The sequence below is a fragment of the Cibotium barometz genome, chromosome 25 (genome assembly GCF_041138505.1).
Source record: "Cibotium barometz isolate CiBa-2024 chromosome 25, ASM4113850v1, whole genome shotgun sequence".
Taxonomy (NCBI): domain Eukaryota; kingdom Viridiplantae; phylum Streptophyta; class Polypodiopsida; order Cyatheales; family Cibotiaceae; genus Cibotium; species Cibotium barometz.
The window spans coordinates 24,046,669-24,060,790 of NC_141070.1; positions in this window are offsets into that span (position 1 = coordinate 24,046,669).

Sequence of the window (14,122 nt, forward strand, 5' to 3'; positions counted from 1 at the left end):
GCGAGTTTGACAAAGAAATACAGGTCACAAGAGGAAATAGATGCATTCGCAAAGTATGAAGTAATTGATGGAATATTATATTATGAGAAAAGGTTATGCATACCTGATGTTGTGGAGATCAAGAGCAAGTTGATGCATGACCTTCATGATATTTCTATAGCAGGACATCCAAGATTTCAGAAGACATACACTAAGGCTAGAAAGAGTTTCTTTTGGCCAGGAATGAAAGCTTATGTAAGGGATTATGTGTGGCGAAATGTCTAAAGTGTCAACAGGTGAAAGTTGAGCATGTAAAGAAACCAGGCTCTATGTTACCATTAGATGTGCCAGAGATGAAGTGGCAATGTATATCAATGGACTTTATTACTGGGCTACCTTATGACAACATTTTTGTGGTGGTAGATAGGCTTACAAAAGCCGCTCATTTCTTGCCTATCAAGATTCATATACCGCAGCTATGGATGTGGCAAATGTGTTTGTGAAGAATATCTTCAAGTTACATAGTATGCCTAAAAGTATAGTATCAGATCGAGATTCTCGATTCACTTTAAATTTTTGGCAGGCATTCTTTAAAGCTGTTGGGACATCCCTTGATATGAGTATAACATATCATCCTTAAAGTGATGGGAAAATAGAAAGAGTGAATTAAATCTTGTAGGACATGTTATGAATGTATTGCATGGATAAACCGAGAAAGTGGAATGAATACTTACATATGGTGGAATATGCATACAATAGTAGTCCACAAACTACTATTGGAATGTCTCCATTCAAAGCATTATATGGGCAAGATTGCATGTCACCTATATTATGGTATGATCTTGTTGGGAAGGTTGAGATAAGTAAACAGATGCTTGATGAAATGGAGATGTAGAGACAAGAGACATAAGGGTATGCATAAGAGTTGCTCAAAGTCGTCACAAAGGAGTTATGCAGACAAGAAAACAAAGCCAAGAGAATTCAATGAGGGTGAAATGGTATTCTTAAAGGTGAAACCAAAGAAGAGTACTTTAAGACTCGGAAAGTTTAAGAAATTGGCAACTAGATATGTAGGACCTTTCAAGATACTTAAGAAGATTGGAATACAAGCTTATCGCCTACTACAACTTCCAGAAGAAGGAGTTAAAGCACATTATGTATTTCACATTAGCTTACGGAAGAAGTATGTGGTTGATCTAAATCACATACTTGGTGACAATACAAGAGTGGAAGAAGTGGAAAATTTTGAGATAGAACCACAGGCAATTTCGGATCGCAGGGTTAGGAAGCTTTAGACATCGGGACATAGTTGATTTCCTAATAAAACGGAAGACTTATCTAGTTAAAGATGCCACTTGGTTTTTCGAGGATCATGTGAGGAGTCACTATCCTCAGTTCATGCACTGAGACAACGCTCTTTTTTTTTAACCTGGGGAGAATATAACGTACTCATATGTACGTATTTTTGGGTCCATTTGACTCGGTGATTTTTTAGTATCTATATTTAATGTTGGAAAAGTGGGAAGTACTTAGAAGACATAAAAGATTAAGTTTGGTCACAAATTTATTAATTTTAGAGAGGTCAATTTTTGGTCAATTTTGGGGCTTTTTATGCATGTTTTGTGGTGTCATTTGTAAGCGATCTCTATTCTATAATTAATGATGTTAGATAATTTATAAGAGGGTCATAGTGAGTAGTTTAGCCTAAAGGAAACTCATACAGGGATTTACATAGTAAATATAACCGCAAACGGGCGTCTGAAATAGGGCGGCCCGGACACCAAATCAACCCTTAAATTTCAGTAACAGCCTCGCATGAGGGGGTAGATAACTTTATTTCTCAGAGGGAAGTATTAAAGAAAGTTAGTTCATCACAAGAAGAACAAAGTCCGTGTTCGGATAATTGTGAGATTCTGCACGGGGTGGCTGGTATTCGTCGTGAAACGAATCCGACACCACTTTCTAGCGTTAAAAAAAAACGTATCATCTCTATTTTGGTTTAAGATAATGTTTTTAGAAGGGATTTCTATCTTTAATGTTTTCGTGCATGATAATCTACTAATTCTCGTGGGCTATTTTTTTTTGGCTTCTTTCAAAGCCTTGAGGTGATTTCTGTGCATATATATATATATATATATATATATATATATATATATATAGAGAGAGAGAGAGAGAGAGAGAGAGAGAGAGAGAGAGAGAGAGAGAGAGAGAGAGAGAAATGAAATGAAATAAAATTTTATTATTGTCTTCGAAGGACCATAATGGGTCCATGAGACACATGTCGAACATACATGAATACATAAGTTGATGCACTCGGGAGCCTCATCGGAAAGCATGATGAAATTGAAATGTGTGAAACTAGAACTGAAATTGAAATGAAAATAAAAAAGCTATGCAACATGCTATAAGTGTACATCATGAGAAGCATGTCATGCCATATAGGTACTCATGAGGGCTGGGCCCCCTCGTTAGGTGCACCATAATAGTAGAAGAAATTGTGCCCCTGCACCTCTTCTCCCTGGATCAAGTGGATAATCTGGTCCCTCGAGAGCCTGCGATCCGTAGGCAACAATGGAGGGTCCCCCCCGAGGTGTCTCTGTCTGAATTCCTGTAATGTCCTCTGGCGTCATGAGACCAGTCTCCTGTAGTGGCCTCTATGTAGGTGCTCTATGCGTCTCTGCTTAATCATCTCATATGTGCATCCTCGTGGGTACAACAATGGTCTCTGCAGCCATGTCGGGTCCGGAATCTATGGATCCTCCCTGTGAGTCTCAGTGTGGTCTGGTGGGCTGTTTGGCTCCTGGGTCTCTCACGCATCATGAGTCTGGTGGCCCTGCATCTGTCTAAGTCTCCTGTCTTTGAAAGTGAAAGCCTCTCTGATGAATAGAGCTAGGCATCTTTGATCCTCATAGTCAATGACCGTGGAAATAGGGCCAAAGCCATCTCTAAAGAGACAGTGAAACCTCCCCCGGATCTCATAGTACGCTGGGCATCTGCATAAGAAGTGCTCCTCTGTCGTCTCAACCTCACCCATGTCACATATGGAGCATGTCCAGTCCAGTCTGCTGACTCTCCTGCCTCTCCTCGTCCGTCTCATCCTGCTTGCCTCAATCTCCAATCTGTGGGGGGGATGAAACTCTAAGCTGTCCAAAGAGAGATCCTGAGTGCATGTGAGAGATGTATCCCCGTGTACCCTGGAGGCTCAATGAAACCCTCGTCCGAGATCCTGAGAAGATGACTGCGGTATGCAACCATCTTCATAGGCAAACGTGTGGGGAGGATCCATGTACGGAATGTGTAGAGCTGGAGTAGGTCCGCATGAATGACCTGACTGATCTGGTGTTGTGATAAATATAAGTGAGGAGCATCGAGATTGTATTTTAATGGCGGAAGCCTATCTAGGTCTAGGCCAAGGGAGTGAAAACATGTACGGAGTCTATGGAACTAGCATCTCTGAGTACTTGCATCTGCCGGAGCCTGGGATGAAGTCAAAGCAAGCCATGGAAGCCAGGTGCGACCCTCTACCGTGTCTCCAAATCTAAGGACCCGCTAGAGGTATATGATAGTTTGGAAGGCTGCATCGAGGACCAATGGTGAGGCTCCAAAATCTGCCCACCAGTAAAATGTGGTGGGGTATCGAAGGCTTGATGATGAGCCTGGAAAAAAGTAGAACCTTTACCCTCTTGATCGCTCTCTAGTCGTCCAATCCGAGGTCACAAGCCCAGAAAGGACTCCTATACATGGTGGCAGGTCGCACTAATGTGTCAAACAAGAGGGACTTTGTGTCCGGGTGCTGTAAATGAGACTAATGACACTATCTCTCGAGATGCGCCAGTGAAGCATATCCTCTCCGCATCCTGTCTCGAGCCGCATAGTGAAGGAAGGCCATGTGAAGACCACCCCCAGGTACGTGTAACATCTAACCAGCTCCACCTGCTCTCCTCCAAACACGAATCCCTCATGTCTCTGGAATGCTGAATAAGAGGTGTTGAAGATCATTACCTTGGTCTTCCCAAGGTTCACATTCAACTCCCTCTCCTGGCAGAACCTATGAAGAGCGTCCAGGTGCATCTGAAGTCCCTGTGTAGTGGACGAGATCAAGACCACGTCATTGGCATAAAGAAGAATCGAAATAAGAGCTCCTGCCAAACAATGATCCCCCCAAGGTCTGCATGAAAGTCTCTAGCTCATCGATGTATAACCCGAATAGTGTAGGTGAAAGAGGACAGCCCTGTTTCACCCCTATCATGCTATGGATCTCATCGGAGAGCCCACCAGCCCTGGTCGTCCTGACTCTGCTTGTGTGACATGCTTATATAGTGCTTCTATAGCCCATTGAATCTGCGTGTTGTATCCCAAACTGCTGGATCCGGTGCAAGAGACGATGTCTGGGAACAGTATCAAATGCTCTCTTGAAGTCTACGAAGCAGCAGTAGAGACGCTGGCTCCGTGATCTCACCTCCTCCACCATGGCCCTGAGAGTAAAAATGTGATCCAGTGTGCAGCAGTCCCTGCGAAATCCTGCCTGTTCCCGTGTTCTAAGTCCTGTCTCTTCTGCCTGCTTATTGATCTGGATCTCTAGAACGGATGCAAAAATCTTGGCCATGATGTCATAATGGTCTTGTAGTTTGCTGTGTCCATGGTGTCCCCCCTGACTTGTGTATGGGTACTATAGTGTTAGTGAGCCATGTGGATGGGAGGCCTGTACTATAGACTGACTCGTTAAAGAGGCGAGAGAGGGTCGGGGTTAAGGCATCAATCCCATGGGTTACAAACTCCACTTGTAACCCATCATGGTCCTTAGCTCTCCCGTTCTTTAACTAAGAGACAGTGTACTTAATGTTGGCGACAAAAAATAGGTCAAAAAATATGGGTCTGGAGTCCTGGGGTGGGTCCATGGTGGGCTGGTCAGGGATGTCATAGAGTGCGGAGGTGTAGGCAGACCAAACCTGGGGATCTGTGAGTGGAGAGTGGGTCTTGAGGCGAAGGAACCTTTTCCAGAAGTCTTTGGAGTCATAGCTAAAGAGTAAACTCCTTTTAGCTCCTTCTCATTCTAGATCAGGAACTGACGTTTCTTGTGTCTCGTCAATCACTTGTAGTCCCGCCTGCTGGTATGTGCTAGGCAAGGTGCAAAGGTCTTCTCCTCGAAACGTAGGTGCCAATGCATGGCCCTACATTGGTCGTCATACCAACCATTGCATGGGACCTTGCCTATAGGCGGGGGACGAGAAGAGTGGATGGTGACTGGGAAGGAATCGTGGGCTGCTGGGAGCATGGACTCGTGGACAAAATCCCATCTCTCCTGTGTGGAGTGTAGGGAATTGAGGTGGTATGGTGATGAGCTGAGATAAATGGAGGTGGTCGTGGTGATGAGCTGAGATAAATGGAGGCTGTAAAGATCGTTTTCAGAGAATGGTCAAAGTGAATCTCGAGGTATGGCTGTGGATCTAGATGTTTGGGTAGAGGCTCGTGTGTCATATGTGTGAGGGTGAACGTGATGTGTGAGTGGTCTGCAGATGGGAGTGGGTGTGAAACTCTAAGGCTATGAATGTCGGGGATGAGAGCCGAAGGACCCATGATGTAGTCAATGGCGCTGCAACTTGTGCCCCCAAAGGGGAAGCATGTGGCTCTATGCGAAAGAGGCCATCTGTGCAAACCCTTATAGATAACCAGACTATGAGCAGAAAGAAGATCCAGTAAACATCGTCCGTACTTAGCAACCTCTGCGTGAGCATCGTCAGAATGTCGGTCTAGGTCCTGTGCTTGCATTGTATGTACGATGATGGGGTCTTCAATGTGAGAGAGAGAGAGAGAGAGAGAGAGAGAGAGAGAGAGAGAGAGAGAGAGAGAGAGAGAGAGAGAGAGAGAGAGAGAGAGAGAGAGATTCAGGCTGACCATCCTTAGACTGGGAATGCTGGACAAAGAACGTGATTTATGCCCTCTGGGAGACATTTGGTAGAACTGAGCGTGGATGAGATTTAGAAGAGGCATACCCGGGATAGCCGCGACGTCCAGCGTGGAGGTTAGGTGGACGGGTGTCCGAAAGCCCTAGATTGGCTAGATCTTTTTGTTGGTGATTCTCTCTGATTTTGAGATTTTGTATTGGTGATTATTATGTTACTTTGGATTGTCAACGATTATGGTTTATTGAAAATCTCTTTGTTTTATGAAGTATGATGTGATTTTTTTGTAAATCTTGAGAAAAATTTGTGCTTAGATCATGGAATAGAATATGGGAACATTTCACCATGCCTTCTATGCTTATCTACTTTTGTTTTATGCTAGGCTTGAGACTCTTCATTCAGTATCCAAATCCTTGACATACTAATCCGTTTTGCAAAGATCTCATCTTTGGTCCTCAAGATAGGTGGCGGCATCACCTTTCCATAAATGATCTCAAAAGGTGCTTTAACTGTGGAGGAATGAATTGTGCCATTGTATGCATCAACCAATGGCAAATACTTCTCCCAATTTGATTTTTGTTTTGATACATAACATTTAAGTAAATCAAGCATTGTTGAATTTGCTATTTCACTATGTCTCGAATGATAAGTTGAAGAAAAATTCAGCTTTGTACCCATGTTATCAAAGCCCTCCAAAAGAGACTTGTGGTCCTGGGGTCTCTGTCCTCCTCACAATCAATTTGGGCATACCATGATGTTGGGTTTTTTTTTTTGCCAAAAATAATTTAGCCATATGCCCTGGTTTGATGGTTTTCTCATGGGAATGAAGTGTGCGTATTTGCTAAACCTGTCAATCACTGTCCAAATCGTGTCATTTCCATGAATAAATCTAGGAAAATCCATAATGAGGTCAATGGCAATACTCTCCCATGGTTCATGAGGAATAGGTAATGGTTGTAATAAACCTAGTGTTTTATGCTTTTCAAAGTTGACCTTTTGGCATACTAGACATTCCTGCATATGCCTCAATATACTTGCACATATCTGTCCAAAAGAAATACCACTCTAAGGCCAATGTAGTAGCTATTATCCCTCTATGACCTGCATAATGAGGAGCATGACACTCTTCCATAACCTTATGGAAAAGATTCTTCACTATTTTGCATCATCAAATACCCATCTCTTGAAATCTACATCCAAAGAATACACATCATCCAGCATTCCAAAACAAGTCTTGGTGATAGGCAATAGTAATAGCACGCACTTGTGGTCTACGAGACAGAGTATCCACGACTAATTCAGCCCATATATCTTTAAAATCTACATCCAAAGAATACACATCCTGCTTTCCAAACAAGTCTTGATGATAGGTAGTAGTAATAGCATGCGCTTGTGGTCTACGAGATAGTATCCACGATGACATTCTTCTTTGTTGGGGTGATAGGTAGTCGTAATAGCATGCATTTGTGGTCTAGGAGACAGAGTATCCATGACTACATTCTTCTTTCCTGGGGTGTGTAAAATCTGAAAATGAAACATGGATAAGAAATTTTCCCATCTTAAATGCTTCTTAGATAATTTGGTTTGAGTCAAAAAGTGTCTCAAACTCTTATGATATGTCTTTACTAAAAATTCATCCCCCAAAAGAAAATGTTTCCAAATAGTAAGGGCATGAATCACAACCAATAATTCCATCTCAGAAACCTGCAAGTGAAGCTCTGCATGTTGCAATCATTGGCTCTCATAGGCCACCGCAGGACCTTCTTGATTAGGATACTCCCTATGTAATATCCACAAGTATCACACTCCACTACAAAAGGTTTATGCAAATCTAGAATTATACACACTGGTCCTATGATAATGGCATCCTTCAATTTTTGAAAGCCATCCCTTTCAACATGTGTCCAACAAAACACTACCTTCTTCTTTGTTAAATCATGCAAGAAAACGGTGAAGAAAGAAAAGAAAAGTGTTGAATAATTCAACGATAATATGAACATAACCTAATGAAGCTCCTCACATCATGTACAATTTGTAACTCGGGCCAATCCTTGACTGCTTAGATCTTTCGGGGTCCATGCGAACACCGTCTTTAGAAACAATATGCACTAGATAATGTATTTTTGACAAGAAAAACACACTTTTCTTACCATTTATTTAGAGCTTATGCCTCCGAAGATCTTCAAAAACAATGGCAAGATGCTCCCTCAGTCCTCAAAGACACAATAATATCATAAAAAAAGTGCTAGTGAACTTTCTATGAGGCCTCATCATTTAGATAAAAGTACCTAGAGCATTAGTAAGACCAAAAAGAACCACCAAAGAGTCATATAATCCACCAAAAGAATTTCTAAAAGCTATTTTGTGTATATCTTGTGGAGCCACTCTGAGACTTGATGATACCCACTCTTGAGGTCTATACGATTGAAATATGATGCACCCTCAAGTTTGTCCAAAATATCATCAATACAAGGACTAGGAAACCAATTCTTTATCATGATCTTGTTTAAGGCCCTATAATCCACACACATCTTATAAGACCCATCCTTTTTCTGCACAAACAATATAGGTGAGCAATATGGTGAAGAGCTTGGCCTAACCAATCCCTTCTCTAGAAGATCGTTGACTTGGGCCATAATTTCCTCCTATTGTGCTTTGCTCACCCTACAGGGTGGCATGTTAGGGGAACACTCCTAGGGATCACATCAATATGATGATCCTCAAGTATTTCTGATGGTAGCTCTCATGGCAAAGAGTTAGCAAAAAAATCTTCAAACTTTTGTAGAAAAGCAAGTTAGTCTTGATCAAGATTACTCACATCCACATAATTATGTTCAACATTGTCATGATGACGACAAAGACCAAATACAAAAACAAGCATACTTTTCACAGCTTTATTAATGGAAATATGGCTTACAATGGGTATGATACTGCGAGTGATACCAACGTCAATACAATGCTCTATGCCTCTATCCATAAAAATTGCTATCTTTTCTTTATAGGAAATCTTAGGATCTAAGCGATAGTGCCAGTGCATTCCAAGAATAATAAGTGGAGGAATCAGAGGGTCCTCATGATCTAAGGTATCCCTATATGTGTATGTATAACTTTCCAATAAGACAAGGGGGTCAAACTCACATCCTTGCCCCTCAAAGGCCGTACCTGCATATCCATACCCATTTCCTCAGGCTTCAACAACCCAAGTGCAGAACCCATTTATATGGATATAAAATTATCAATAGAAGCATTATCAATAGAAACAGATCAAATTGATTATTTAGTTTCCCCCCAGCTTTGCAAAGCAAACGTCTTTTTGGTTTATGTACTATATTCCCACGCACATCTAGAATTACATTCACACTGGGTTTAGCTTCCTGTACTGTAGCTTTTTTTTGGGTTTTAACATAGGCCCAGCAATGGTGCTATGGGATTTTGTAACCATCCCTTTCTGTAGCATGGAGCTCAACAAGCTCCCTCATCATGGCATCTCTGTCAACATGAGAATCTCAGCTGGTGCCCTTGCATGTTCAGATTTCCGATGGCCTCTTTTACTAGCTTCTTTGGTACTATGTGCTGAGTGGCTAGTCATGATGCTAAAATCATGCTGCTACAGGAGGTAAGAAAAATTCCACGCCCCAAACCATTTTCCCAGAAAGGAAAGCCGAGCTCTGATACTACCAATGTAACAGAAGGGCACTGTGATACGCATAATTCAATTACTATAAACCATGATTAAGCATAATCCACGACATAATTTAGCCAAGAGAAGAAAAAGAGAGAGAGATCTTGTAGAGTACACCACACTAGGGGCCAAAACATGGCCCCCCTCTCCCTTTTAAAGGCTAGATTACCAACAAAAAGGAGTCTGCTATAGATACAAACTTGTTGGTCACCACCACCAGTATGCACCTCATTCTTCCAGATATAAAGATGAATACAAGTAAAACAACACCCCATCATGGCCACCATAGGATTGTATAAGCCCAAGTCCCCCCTTGTGCACAAGTCCAAGCCTCGAAAGACTTTTGGCCGCCGCTAAAGCCCACAATCCTTTAGATTCAGCTCTGTTAACAGCTTTCTTAAGTGCCCAAATGCCTATAGATATGTTGGAAACAAGACAACTGGTCCTGTTCACAAGTGTTCTGTCTTGTATTTGGCTGAGAATAGTCCCAAAAGTGTTGAAAACCCTCCTAAACAACCCCTTAATATTTTCACAAACTCTCCAGACGACTCTGGCGAAAAATCTTTTGTCTTCAAAAGCCCTTGGAGATGTTAAATCAGCCCTGAATCAGGCCCGACTAGACCTTAACCCTCTCCCTTGACAATTAGTGCTAGCTTTTACTACCTTCAAAAGCTGGTCTACATGCATACTGATGAGTGCTTATCATAAATAGCAGTATAAGTGTGTTTTTTCTCATGCGCCCTCCAGGTGTTTGATGCCCATATAATAATTGGCCACGGTTTTAAAATATTGCCCGGCCTATGTGAAAACTTTATAAAGTATCCTTCCTTCTTTAACCAGCCTTCTTTAAGTGACTGTGTACACCTTAGTAACATGTACATACAGCAATAAAATGAAGTAAAACATACTTACCACCTGCAAAACCCATGTTGCCACATGTTAGTCCCAAACAGGTATCCATAGGGGGTTGTCCAGGCATCCCTGACCCTATGGACAAAACACATGCAGTAAACGCAAGCATTGTCCATGCAATAATACAAGTCAAAAATTGGAGTTCAAACATACAATGCATCAAAGTATTGGAAGAATAACCCATCTGCTATATTTTTATCTCAAAAATTATATACAGACGCTAGAGTTCCTCCTGGCAACATCATGTACAAATCCAAGTGAGAGTTCATCCTCATCACAAGATCCATACACATGCATAGGATTAAGAGTAGAAGCCCAAAAATTAGGGATTGGTGACAGTTAAGCACTGGCATGTAGTGCTAAAGAAAGTGCAAGGTTGTATAGTGCTAATAACTAGAGCTTTCCTTACCTATACAAAATACATAAGATGTGGAAAGTATGAGTTTTCTCAATAGAAGAAAGCTACGAATGAAACCAAGCCTTGATATCAAATGAGGATACATGTCTTTTCAAAATGGAGATATATGCTATTTAGATTTGATGGGCTCATAAACCTCTGGTGAAAGAACAAATAAAATTCTCTACATATATGTAGGAAACTTAAAACCCCTTGCCAATTTTGAATTCAGCACTACAGAAAAATATCAATTTTTGTTATACTTGAATTGTGCACTTATCTTATTGCATCGAGCTTGAAGAAAATAATTGGAAATCAAATCTTATTTTGCATGCCAAATCTTGTAGGAGGCATAGACATTGCCGAGAGTAGTACTCTAACAAGACCCCTTCAAACAACAACAAGCATAGCAAGTCATGTTGAGAGGTTCACTGGGGAATGGTTCCATAATTGGGACACACAAATGTGTTAAAATAATACACCAAAATATCATACATGTGACATTGGGGATATGGGCATATGGTTCAAAGGTCTTATAGCCATCATACATATGGTAGACTATGGTCAAAGAAGGATCCAAATAAGCATATTCTAGGCGCCGAGATTGCTCTCAAAACTAGGCAAGTGAGTGCACAAATTAAGGAGAATGGTTGAGAGATTCTAGGAGACATTATGGATTAATCTCATTGCTTAATCACTTGTACTCAAGTCTATATAAGAGGCTCACATCTAATGGAAGAGTACAACACTCATTCTCTCTCTCACATTATCATTATGCTATCATTAACCTTAATAGCATGTGATTAGTCTTAACCCATTTTGTTTAGCTTACTGTTGCCTTCACCACCATGAGCTTCAAAGCAACAAATCAGATTTGACCCTTGATTTGAATGGTCAATTTGTTAATCCAAAATAGGGTATAAATATGCATAAGAATTGTTTGGAACAATGGAAATTTTGAGCTTGCTTGCATCATATACTTCATTAATCATGATCATAAATCACTTGTACAAGGGCAAGACACTAGGGCAAATATCCCCTTATGCATATTTATTACATTATCTTTTGAAAGGGATGGACGACATATCATGTAAGGCTTTATGAACATATATTGAGAAAATGATTTATCTTGCCTACATGGATTTCAAACATCATCAAGCAAAGCACAAGAGACCATAATCACCTCACTTCTCTAACTAGCAATAAAAAAAATCTCACTACCTAAGCCTATTTCTTAGCCTCTTCATGTTATAAAAAGTGGTTACCATATGAGTAGACACCCATTTTGTTCTTTCCACCACACCTTACCACCTTGAGTAGCTATGTTGGAACTAAGGGGGGGTGATTACATGTTGTAACCAAGCCTTACCACACTTGAGAGTAGTAAATCAAACACCCATGGGGGGCATTAGAGTTGTAAACCTCACATTCAACCACCTTGTAGTAGCCTAAGAAGATGGCACCAAGGGGGGGTGTTAAGAAATATGGTGCCATGGAGCACAAGGGTAGGAAGTGAGTGTAAGTCTAGAAAGATACCACATGAGCAAGCAAGAATTGTCCAACTTGAGCTAACAAAACCAAGATGTTCCCACCTCATATAAAAGGAGTCACTTTCAAGCAATTAAATCAAGCAAGCTCTCAAGTCTTTCTATGAGTACAAGTCTCAAGCAAGCTCTCAAGTCTTTCTATGAGTATAAGTCTCAATCTTGTAACCTAACTGAACTTGAGTCTAAATCTTAATTAGTTTAGCATTATGTGTATACTTAGGAAGCATCCATCTTAGCTTAGGATTTTGTATCATCTCTTTAGCCCTCCACAGTAAGCTTCCATAGCCATAGATTGAGGTACTCATGCTTTCTTACAATGATAACTATATCTGATAATTCAAATTATAATTATAATGGTTGTACTTGGTGGTAACAATAGAAAAGAGGGTCTCAATTCTCTTTTTGAAATTTGCAACGATGATCCACCGCCGAGATGCAATCAATAACTTTGAAGATCCTAGTGATGATCATCCTGCCTCTCATAGAAGATGCCTACAACCACATAAGAGCTTGCCAAGATGTCTTTTCACTTGCTAGTTGAATTCACAGAGTGAACTTCTAGCTAGTATAAGTGAAGAAAAGAATATAGCATAGTATAATCCACCCTATTGTAGATCCTCTAACATTGCACAAGCCTCATAAATTCTTGGTGTCTCCCATGATTTTTTTGAGTGCTCCATTTTAAAAGAACATTACACACCTTGATCATTGAATTTAACTAAACTAGAACAATATACTTAGAGGGCTTCATGTGGGATATGTAAGTATTAACAATGTAAGAGCTGCTTCTAAGACGTGAAATGATCAGAAAACAAGTAACAACCATAAATGCCATGAAATATTATCTATAAACTACTTCCAACAAATCTGATCCTCCCTCACAAGTGATTGATCTTGCTTCTAGTTTTCATGTAGCTTTTAGTATGCACACCACCACCTTCTTATTAGAGCATCCTTACTAAAGCACCTGTAAAAGGGAAGAAAGAGAGAGAGAGAGAGAGAGATGAGTCTACAAACATGCCTAAATAATGACTTTTGTGACCACATCCATAAATGGGGGAGCCCATGGAGGTCATGCTGATTTGTGGTCCATAAAATGGAACATCAAACTGAACTAAAGAAAGTTATTTGGAGCATTTACAATAGTAGGAGATTGGAGATATTAATAATAATATGACCTTATAGTAGGTACTCTGGTGTTGGTGCGGCTATGTTGTGAGAGATTTGAGAAGCAATTGGTTTTGGATTACAAAAAAATTACTTTTCTATTATGGAAATTAATCAATTTCATTCTTTATGCATTGCTCAAAATATAGTGAGTTTGTAATCTCCCTGATTTCCACCAAATCAAGCCCATAATGCCTCCATCCTTTTGGTTTCAACTTGAATTTTTCAACACCACATACTCCCTTCGTTTTTTTTCGTGGATTTTGGTTGCAACCATTGCTCATATGTTACCAATTGCATGTCTTCTTTTATCTTACATTAATCTCCTCTGTATTTTGTCTTTTAAGGTCTAGAGAGCTTCAACATTTTGTTGTCTTTTTTATCACTTGACCATATCTTCTCACCCAAATGGATAACATGTGCATGGGAGCCAAACTTGTTTATCAGGTAGGATCCCTTTCCCCTTGTAAACAATATGAGTACTCCATTAGGAAACTACGCAAAATTGTGAAGATGCACACAAAATTTGGGGAGT